Source organism: Varanus komodoensis, unplaced genomic scaffold (assembly GCF_004798865.1).
Source record: "Varanus komodoensis strain SLA01 unplaced genomic scaffold, ASM479886v1 scaffold17, whole genome shotgun sequence".
NCBI classification, from domain to species: Eukaryota; Metazoa; Chordata; class Lepidosauria; order Squamata; family Varanidae; genus Varanus; species Varanus komodoensis.
Genome location: NW_025335505.1, coordinates 17,210,898 through 17,220,938, shown reverse-complemented (window position 1 = coordinate 17,220,938; position 10,041 = coordinate 17,210,898).

Sequence of the window (10,041 nt, the reverse complement as noted above, 5' to 3'; positions counted from 1 at the left end):
TCCCCCGCCGATCTCAAGGGGTGGCTGGGCATATATGGATGCAAGCGCTCCTTCAGGTAACCAGGACCCAAGCCGTTTTTTATAAGCTTTATAAGCTCTCTTTTGGCACTCTGTCACTGTAAGTTGGATTCCACAATCACAATTTGGTAATGGTATTTTGGCCCATTTATAAAGGATATCTGCCATGGCCAATGCGAATTCGATTTTGTGTTGTCCGTATTGCACAGGGCTGGTCAAATCCTGGTGGTTTTTCCAAGATGCAGGGCAGGGAGGCAGTTTTCCATCCAGTGTTGCTTCCACATATTGTGAATATTAAAATCATCTTCTGCAAGTGCCTTAGCAGTAGCAATAGCTGGACATCTAGCTCTCAACCTGTTTCACTCTAGGCAAACTGTATCACTCAATATTGGCAACTGGAAGTTATCAGTGATCGTCAATATTTTTGGAGGAGGCCATTTTTTGTCTTGCTTCCGGAGGTGGTATATGACTCAGAACAGGCAGCCAGTATGTGGGAGTAGATCGAATAGTCCCACTGACAATAAGCATTGACTTATGTAATTGTGCATCAATCCTGGGGCACAATACCCTGCTGTTGAATAAACCAACCTCAGTGCAGACATTTGCAGCGTGTTCATTGCTGAGCCCCATCTGCACAGATGCTGCACAGGTGCTGCACAGTTTGTGCAAAATGTTGTTTCTTCTCAGTTTATTGTTATACATTTTTATTTATATCCCATCTTTTTCTTCTTGCAAAGAATTCAAGGCAGCTCACATGATCTTCCTCCTTTCCACTTTATCCTCACAACAGTCCTGTGAGGTATGTTAGGCTGAAAGTCATTGACTGGCCCAAAGTCACCCAGTGAGTTGCATGGCTAGGTGAGGATTAGTACCTGGATCTCCAGTGTCCCAGTCCAACTCTCTAACCATTACATCATACTGTCCTCTCTGTGTGAACTGAAATTCAGTTATCTTCTGAATCTTGCATTTCTCTGAATTTTGCAGTGGATTTCTTCAGTCCAAAAATGTGACCAAACATATGTATATTGGGAAAAATAATGTTTAATGTATATCAGGAAAATTAATTGCAAAATATTTTCCTATTAGTAAAATAAACCTTCCAAGTATTCCTTGTAACGCATTCTAATATTTGTAGCTAAATTGTTTTAATGATACACTTAAATATGATTTGTGTTGTTACTGTGGTTGAATTAGTTTTTCATAGTACATTTAAATGTGATTTTAAATATTTCTCTGTAAACTGCTTAAAGATTTCATTATATCGTGGCATATAAATATGATAGAATGCATAAATACACATGCATATAATGGCATGTATTCAAATGAATGTGCATACGAAGTCTTGTGAAGTTTCATGCAAAGCATTAAAGAAAAATTCCCAAAGTTTTAGATGAGCTAACTGGAAAGAAAATGATTTCCTCATCTCCATATGTATATACAACACACACACTTCCTTTTGTATCAATTTTACCAATCCACAATGCCTGCAGCATGGGTTTTTCATCATCTGCCTTTGTCTCTAATGGCTGAGACTGATTTTCAGCCCCGTGCTCTTTCATCAGGTTGACTGTGCACTGGACCATCAGGTGAAGAAAGGAAAGCTAATGGGGGAAAGCGTAGCAACAATTGCCTGGTAAATGAAACATGTAACTGTTAGGTGACTGGGCATGCCCATTTCGTTGGGCCGTCTGAATTGATGAGGCTGAAACAGGGTTCCTGTCAGCATTTTGTACTAGTTGGTTGGGTTTTTAGAGGGCGCACTGTTCTGAAACTCTCAGACTATTTGCAAATATTGTGAATGGATGTATAACGATGAACAGAGATTTCTCCCATTAATTTTCTAGACAAAATCACTGCCATCACCCCCCACCCCCACCCCACAGAGTGAGTAGATGAAAAGAACAAGGACACATCCTGTATCAGTTTGGGCTAGGCTACAGATCACACCCACTAATGAGATGCAGAAAAACCACCACCACCAATGGGACTCTCGATGGTAAGCTTTCTTCAGCCCTACTACTACTTGTGATTTCCTGGTCACAGGCTTTCCCAATTCAGATGCTTATGCCAATACATGGATGTTCAGTGGCAGGAAGCCATGTGTGCATGCGTGTGGGGGGAGCATATCAGTGCAACCGCAGTGGTTCCATTGCATGTGGAGAACGATGAATCGAGCTTTAGTGTCATCACACCTTTGAAAAATTATTATTATGTTTATATTCCACATTTTCTTCCTTTGCAAAGAACCCAAGATGGCTTACATGACCCTCCTCTTCCTCTCAATTTGATATTCACATCAACTTGTGGTGTGGTAAGGAATCATGGGAGTTGGTCCAAATCCACTGGAGAGGAGCTCATTGGGGAAGCCTGATTAGGTCTTGGGCTAAGTCACCCAGCAAGATTCATGGCTTACTGGGATTTCAGTTAGGGTTTTCACAGTGCAATGCAATACATGGGTCATCAGAAGTAAGACTGAGTGTAGTCACTGTGACAAATAGAGTGTTACCAGGTAAATATGCAAACATGGGCCTTCTTGGTGGTGAAATCTGCTCTTTGGAACACTCATATGTAGTTGGAGAGGCAGAAATAGTGACGTGTTTTAAGTATCTCTAGAAAATACTTCTGTTCGCTCAGGCTTTCTTCAACCTATAAATGACTCTGTTTCTGCTCTGCTTTATTATTTTGTTGCAATGCCGTTATTACTTTGTCTTATCTTGCTGTCATGTAGTTTGAATGGAACTGCTTAGGGTGCAATCCTATGGTTGTGAGAGAAGGTCTAGATTGTCACTGGAGAGATTAGAGTTCCAGCTCCAACATAGGAAATGTGCTGTGAGGTTGCAGCTGGGAACCCAAATTTGGCACACACTCTGTCTGCATAGAAGGCACCATGCCATGCCAACTGTGGCTCCAAGAATCTTGCAGTTGGAAGTTTCTGGACTTTGTAGGGGGTACAGAGGGGAAAAGTGAGCCTCTGCCATGATACACTTTATCAATCTCTCATCCTTGTGTGTTAGATGACCAATCTTAGCTAAGTCTTTGGGTCTAAGTCTTTTGCAAGCAGAAAGACTGAGGAGGTGACATCCACCTCCTTCCACCTTTTGCTGGATGCCTGTAATCCTTCACATCAGAGGGTTTTGAGCAGCCACATTGGATTGTGCTACCAGAATTTTTTGGTATAAAGCTGGAAACTTTATTCTGCACTTTTTTGGCTGATCTTTACATTTATGTTTTAAATATAATGTATACCACTCAGAGAACTTTGGTTATTAGGTAGTTTAAAAGTACAATGAATGAATAAACATGTGGATCAATCAAAAGATAGGTAGGTAGGTAGGTAGGTGGGTAGGTAGATAGATAGATAGAGTATTATAAATAACAAACTCCACAGGACTTACTTCCCTGTAGTAAATGGCACTGTTAGCCTCCTCTTCCTCTTGTCGCCACCCTGATCCCACCATTGCCACCACTGCTACCACCACTGCTGCTTTAAATACTGAATACTTGATGCACTTTTAGTTCATTATTTGCCTTGAAAGAATTTCATTGATAAACTACAAATATTACTGCTGCTAATACCACTAGTGACAACAAGAATGCAGTAGTATTGTTGGAACATGGATGAATGCAGTTTGAATCTGGATGCTGGGGTGTGACAAGCTAGTTCCAGCATAAAACTAGCTCTTCCTTATCCCCTCCCCCACACCATCATGAGTGTCTCGGCAACATCTCATTACATGGCCAACCACATCGAATATCCACAGAATGCAGTGCTTCCATTTGCAAGTACAGTTTTTCAAGTGAGATGAACATCATTTTCCAGACATTTGATGTGTAATAGCTGTTCTGTATCAACTGAAAGATGAACATGCATCAGCACAAGGAAATGCATTTGTAGCACTGTTGGCTCACACATTTTCTCATGGCACTTTGTTTCCTATTAGAATCCAAAATAATGAAATCAATCAATTCCTAAATACAAATAGCATACACAAAAACTACAGCACACTCAAATAGCCTGATTTTTATATCCCAGAACAAGTGTATTTTCAAAATTCAAAATGCATGCTTCCCATTTTTGAGATCTTACACAGACAAATCCTGTTGGTTAGTTTTTATTTTTATTTTTACATCATTTGTGTTTCTTTTTGGTGATGGCAAAGCCTGCCAATCATGGCAAAATCCATTCATTCTCCACCCAAGTTTTCCAGAAGAGTGTCTTCAAAACCCCCAAAATTACAACTATGAATTTTGCTGAGGAAGTTCAGAAGATCACACATGGGTGAAGTGCTTTACCCCTTTCCCTGTTATCTCCTCTTCTTAGGCAAACATATTTTAATTTAGGGAAGAGAGCCACGAGGAGGGGTCACTGGAGACCAGATTGGACTTGCCAGCCTCCTCTTAACTGGGAATGCTGCTGAAACTGATCTAGGGAATAACTTAACTTGGAATATGTGTAAGCTTTGTAGATTCCAGTGTCTCTGACCTTTAATTGGGATGGAGAGGAAATGCCACATGCTGGCCTCCTCAGCATGAAATTATGTTTTTGAATTTCCCTTTATGCTAGATTCATTCCCATCCCTGACTAGCACAACTGTATCTCATTTACAATTGATGGCTGTAAATCCAAGGAAGAAGAAGTGATTAAAAAGAATTGAGGATGTATGTGATGGAAAGGAGGAAGGGAGGGGGAATCTCTTACCTTAGGCTCTAGATTTTTGTAGGGGGTAATTAAGCCGGGCATGATTTGGAAGATAACAATTTCAGAACAAACTTCTGGGTCATTGTAAATACATTCACCATAGGACCCTCCAAGGAAAGTGCAGCTCAGGTTTAATTGTAGTTGGACAAATGGGACCAGCAGAACAGTTAGGCAAGCGTAATAACAATAAGGCTGCTTAAATGAGATTGAATGCAGCAATGCGACTGAATTTAACCTTGCATTAGACAGTTTAAAAAGGGCCCTGGGTAATGATGCTTATAAAAGCTTCTGGACAATAATGGACACATTGGGAAAGTTCAGAGCACAAGTCGCTTTGGGGAACTAATGTAATTCCAGCCTCTGCCTCACATGCTAATGCTTAGCTTTGGCCAAAAGCTTTGAGGCCACATAACTTAAATGAAGGCAAATCCAGAGAATTACTCAGCAACCTACAAAAAAAGAAATTTCAAGTCCAGAACATGACAGACCAAAAGGTGTCTTGTTTTAAGAGCTGGATTTGTGGTTCTCCACAACAGTCTCTGGCCAGGCATTAGGCAATGAATGCATTCTTCTTTTCCTTCTTCCATGACTTGACATTTAAGTTTGACTTGACAGTCACACAGCAATGTGTTGCTTGGATTGTTTCTAATGTGGCTCCCTCACCACCCCATTCTTTCCGACATGGTATGGCTCATAGGCAGAACAAATGTTAACCAATCTGACAAACAATATGTCGTCCTGCTTGCTCTGAGTGGTGGTAAAATTTGGAAACATTGTTCCCCAGTGCTAGCACAAAGCTCTAATGAAGATAATACTAAATGAACCAGATGCTGTTATGGTCTGAGCCTCGTTCATTGTTCAAATAGCACTGCCATATCCATCGCATTCTAACCTTGTTTGGGGATGTTTGCAATTGTGGTGGCCAGTGCTGTATAATGTAGCAAAATGGCTACTCCTGTTTATAGGAAATAAGTAGTTTTGCAGTGTAGTCAGAACACACAGGGTCAAAATGCTGGGTCTTTTTGATTAGCAGGGAAAAAGACATCATCTGGCACCTCCAGGTTTCCTTGTTCCCTCAGGATAGCTGGGAGGAAATTACTCTTCCCAGCACCAGCATACTGCTATGAACTATTGCAATGTAAAGTATTCAAGGTGTTTGCTCTTGGATAGACAGGTATCACTCTTCATAGCTTTACAGAAGACCTCCTCTTGGAGGAAATGAAAATGATTAGAGATGGGTTGTTTCTGTTCATCAACACAGCTGCCTGCAGTTTTGGACTATCTGCGGGATCATGTTTATAGGGACTGTCATGACAAGCAGCTGCACTTCAACATTTGACACTGGGAATAAGCAAGTAAATAAGATGCATAGTAGAATGGCTTTCCTTGAAAGACGGGTGATAAAAATGAGGTCGTCATGTTTGGAAAAACACACATGTTCATTAATTTGAACAAAACAAAAACTACAAAAGGCAGTGCAATTCTGCCTTTGATTCTGTGTTCGGTGAGACTGACTCCCTCACACAAAGCTTAATCAGCTGATTAGGGGTTACTTAGATGCTGACTAAAGGTTTAATCTGGATGTAACATGGCTATGCTCTCATTATATTTAAGGAAGTCTATAATTATGGAAATATTCTAAGACTAGAATTTATCATGTGTGTATTGATTGGAACAAGTATCTCAAGACTATGATCTATGTTGCATATATTGCTGCTTACAAAATAAGAAAGGAGAATATATTAGTATTCAGAAAAAATATTATTTATGCAAACCAATGGAATGATTTGCATAGGCACTCCACAGATGCCCTCTGCCACACTTGAATTTCCTTTCAAACACGTACTTTGTAACTCTCTCTGTTTCTTTTTAACCTGAGAAAAAGAAAGAGAATCAGCCTGGAGATTTAGTGGTGGAACAGGAACTAATAAGAGCATTTTAGTGAGGATTTGAATAGGCATGCCTTGAATCTCAGTCTTTTCATTGTGTGCAAAAATGCCATCTTTTAACATCGTGGGATCCTAGCTGATTGAAGCTCACGGGCAGTGGTGCTGGTAAGACTTACATCTGGGGCCAAAGTGCAGGGCTGCACAGCCCAGGACCCTGCAACTTATGAGCCAGAGAGTGGCAAGTGAGGAGTCATTTGATTTTAAAATTAAAAAAAAAACACAGAAGAAAAGATTTTTAGTGAAGGATCATCTGGCTTTGCATAGACATCGTTACAGATGCTTCTTTCCCTCTACAGGTATGCATGTGCACACATGCACACACAGCACTTTTTGTACATCAAAACGATGCTATTCCCAATGTGGTTCCCATCAGGGTAGGAGGAAAAAGCTCTATTTTATTCCAGCAGTCAGTCTGGGATAGAGAACTGGTTGTTGTAACTTATCAGGAATATAGTAGCTGTTGTAAGCATGGAATTGTGGGGTGGGATGGGATGGAGAAAAGAAATGTGAATTGTGTGACAACTGTAGTAGTTGATGGGACCATTTAAATGGCGCAGTGAAACCTAAGACAAGCTTCACCATCATTCATGAAGTTGAAAGGCAAAATGTGAAAGCTTTGGACGGGTCAACCAACGGTACTGGATCAAAAGAAGGTTGACTGGACATGCCAATGTCTGAGCAAGCCATCTGAAACAATGGAGAAGCTACACCAGCAAAGAGAGCTCCCTTCTCACTCCTTCAGCTGTTGGCAGTCAGATTTTCTTGGCCACATATTCAGCATTCAGTTCCTATGATCTTTAATGGGGTAGGGAAGGTACAGCCAGAAATGCACTTGAGGACCACTGTAGAACAGCTTTTCTCAGCCTGGTACCCTCCAACTGTTTGGCCTTTAACTCCCATCAGCTGGCACTAGCATGGTGGAGGATTAGGAGTCTTGTGAGCTGTCATCCAAAACATGCGTGGTGACATCAGATTGTGCAAGGCTTTGTTTTGTACTGCCCTGGAGGATTCAGATACCTAGTTATGAAACAGGCTTTTCTTCACAGCAGTGGAGAATGGGTAGAAAACAGAATGCTAAAACTAGAATGTGTTTCCAGAGTAGTGCGTTTCAGAAGAAGCCAAAAATGTGGCCTGGAGGGGTAGTCTCATGCTCGAAGGCAAAAGCACTGTGTTTATTGATGGTTATAACTGTATTAGGATCTGATTTTTCTGATGGTGCTTCCTCTGCTCTTGGTGGGCTTTGTTATTATGCAATCATATTTTCAAGCTCTCCTTTCAGTAGAAATTCCTCAATCATATTAATACTCATCAGAGCTAATTTACTGTTCTGATTGCTTTTGCTTATTGTTGAGTGGACTGGACAACCATGCCAGAAAGTAACCAGGACATCGTCATCATCATTATTGTTGTATTACATTTCTCTGTGGCCAATAGCTGAATCCTTTTGTGCAGTTCACAACATTTAAGTGACCCTGATTTTAACCAGGCCTGACTCTTCTTTGCTTCCAAGATTAGGCAGAATCATGAACTGCAGGCTATATGGAAGCTTATATGTATTACATACACATGTATTGACATATACAGTATCCACTGATAAAGTGAATTGTATATTTGGTGCATGTGTGTGAAAAAAATCAAATAAGATAGATCTTGAAAGTGACTTGCATAATTAAAAGAGTAAGGACGGCCTGAAAGCATGTGACACATCTACCTTACTGTAGCTAAGTACATTTTGGTATGATCAGAAACTGGATGGGCACCCACCTGAAGACCCTATGAAGGTACCTTGGCTTCCAGCAGGGGAGAAAGGTGGCATATAAATACAGTATAAAAATATGATATGAATGCACTGTTATGTAAAGAACATTACAATAATACTGAACTATTTCTGATAACACCGTAAGTTTACATTTTTCTCTCAAGTAGACACACACAATGTGGCCCTTCTACACTCACAATGTGAAGTGATTTATTACAGTACTCCTCTGAATTGAAATCATCACACAAGAATCAGTCCTAAGATGTAGCCGCAGGAGACCCAAATTAATCTTCTTAAATATGTGTATGGTTAATAGATATTTCTAAATGGCATCTTAAATCCACTTTTTATGGAGTGATAGACAACACCAGCAACAACAAAGATTTAGCGAAAGCACACTTTTATTTTAAAGTAAACAAAAGAGCATTAATCCTCATAGAAGCTGTTGCTAAGTTAATTGAACTGGCCAGAGCTGAGAATGTTTTCTCGAAAGCACTGTGGGCATCTTATTGCAAGAACAACAAGTACCATGACATCAAAAACCCTGCAGGGAAATAATGCAATGCTGGATATCCTGCAGTTACACTGAATCTTTGCTGGCTCTGAAGGGAATACTCATTTTCAAGTGATTCCATGTTACTTGTGGAGAGTTTGTGCCAATCTAATCATAGATGAATAACAAGCCTGATACTTTAATATACAGAGACCATTCATCCATAAAACTGAAAATGTTAAAAGGCACCCTCTGAAACAACTCCTCCCAAGAATTCAAATACTTCAGCGTCCAAACATCAGTGGTGCCAGAAGTACATCTAAGAAGGTGGATAAAAATGTAGTTTGATACTTTTAAACAGATGAAGCATTTGTGAGACAACACACAGATTGGTTCAGTGAATAATGGGTCTCTGTGGAAATTGTCTGTGCACAGACGCTGGGCATCAGCATAGACTCACTGACATTGGATCGAGAACAAGGGGCTTTAAATGAAATGTTGGCTGCCTCCACCTAGCAGGTTTGCCATAGAATTCTGTCAGCCTTGCCTAAGGCACTTTGGGGCCTCATGTGAATTATTTAAATCATGCCTCTCTTTGACATGCACACATTTGGGCCTGTAGCTGAATGTCATGTCCAGACAATGCTTTGGTGGTTCCTGGGCATGCTACCCGCTGCTCTGCTCTTGCTTTCTTAGGCATCAATGCTGAAATCCTGTTGGGAGGGGGGTTACCCAGCCTGTTCCCTCCCCGCAATCTTTGAGGCTTCAGCTTACAACATCGCTGACCATTGGCCGTGCTGGGTAGGCTAAGAGGAGTTGAAAGCCAAAACATCTTGAGGGGAATCTGTATTAAGGAGTCTGTGCCAGTAGCAGACTTATAGCAGACTTCTCCAACTGCATGTCCTCCAGATGCTTTGGACTGCAACTTTCCCAAGCAACTCGTGTTGATAGATATGTTGCCTTGCACACTGCAGCTAGTTATAGTCATCTTCACTGGTAGCCATTGATTGCTCTTCCATGAATTCGTCTCATTCCCTTTTAGAACCATAGAAATTGGTGGTTGTCACTCCATTTTGTGGTGGGACATTAGGTAGTTTAACCTTGTTCTGTGTGAAGAACTGTT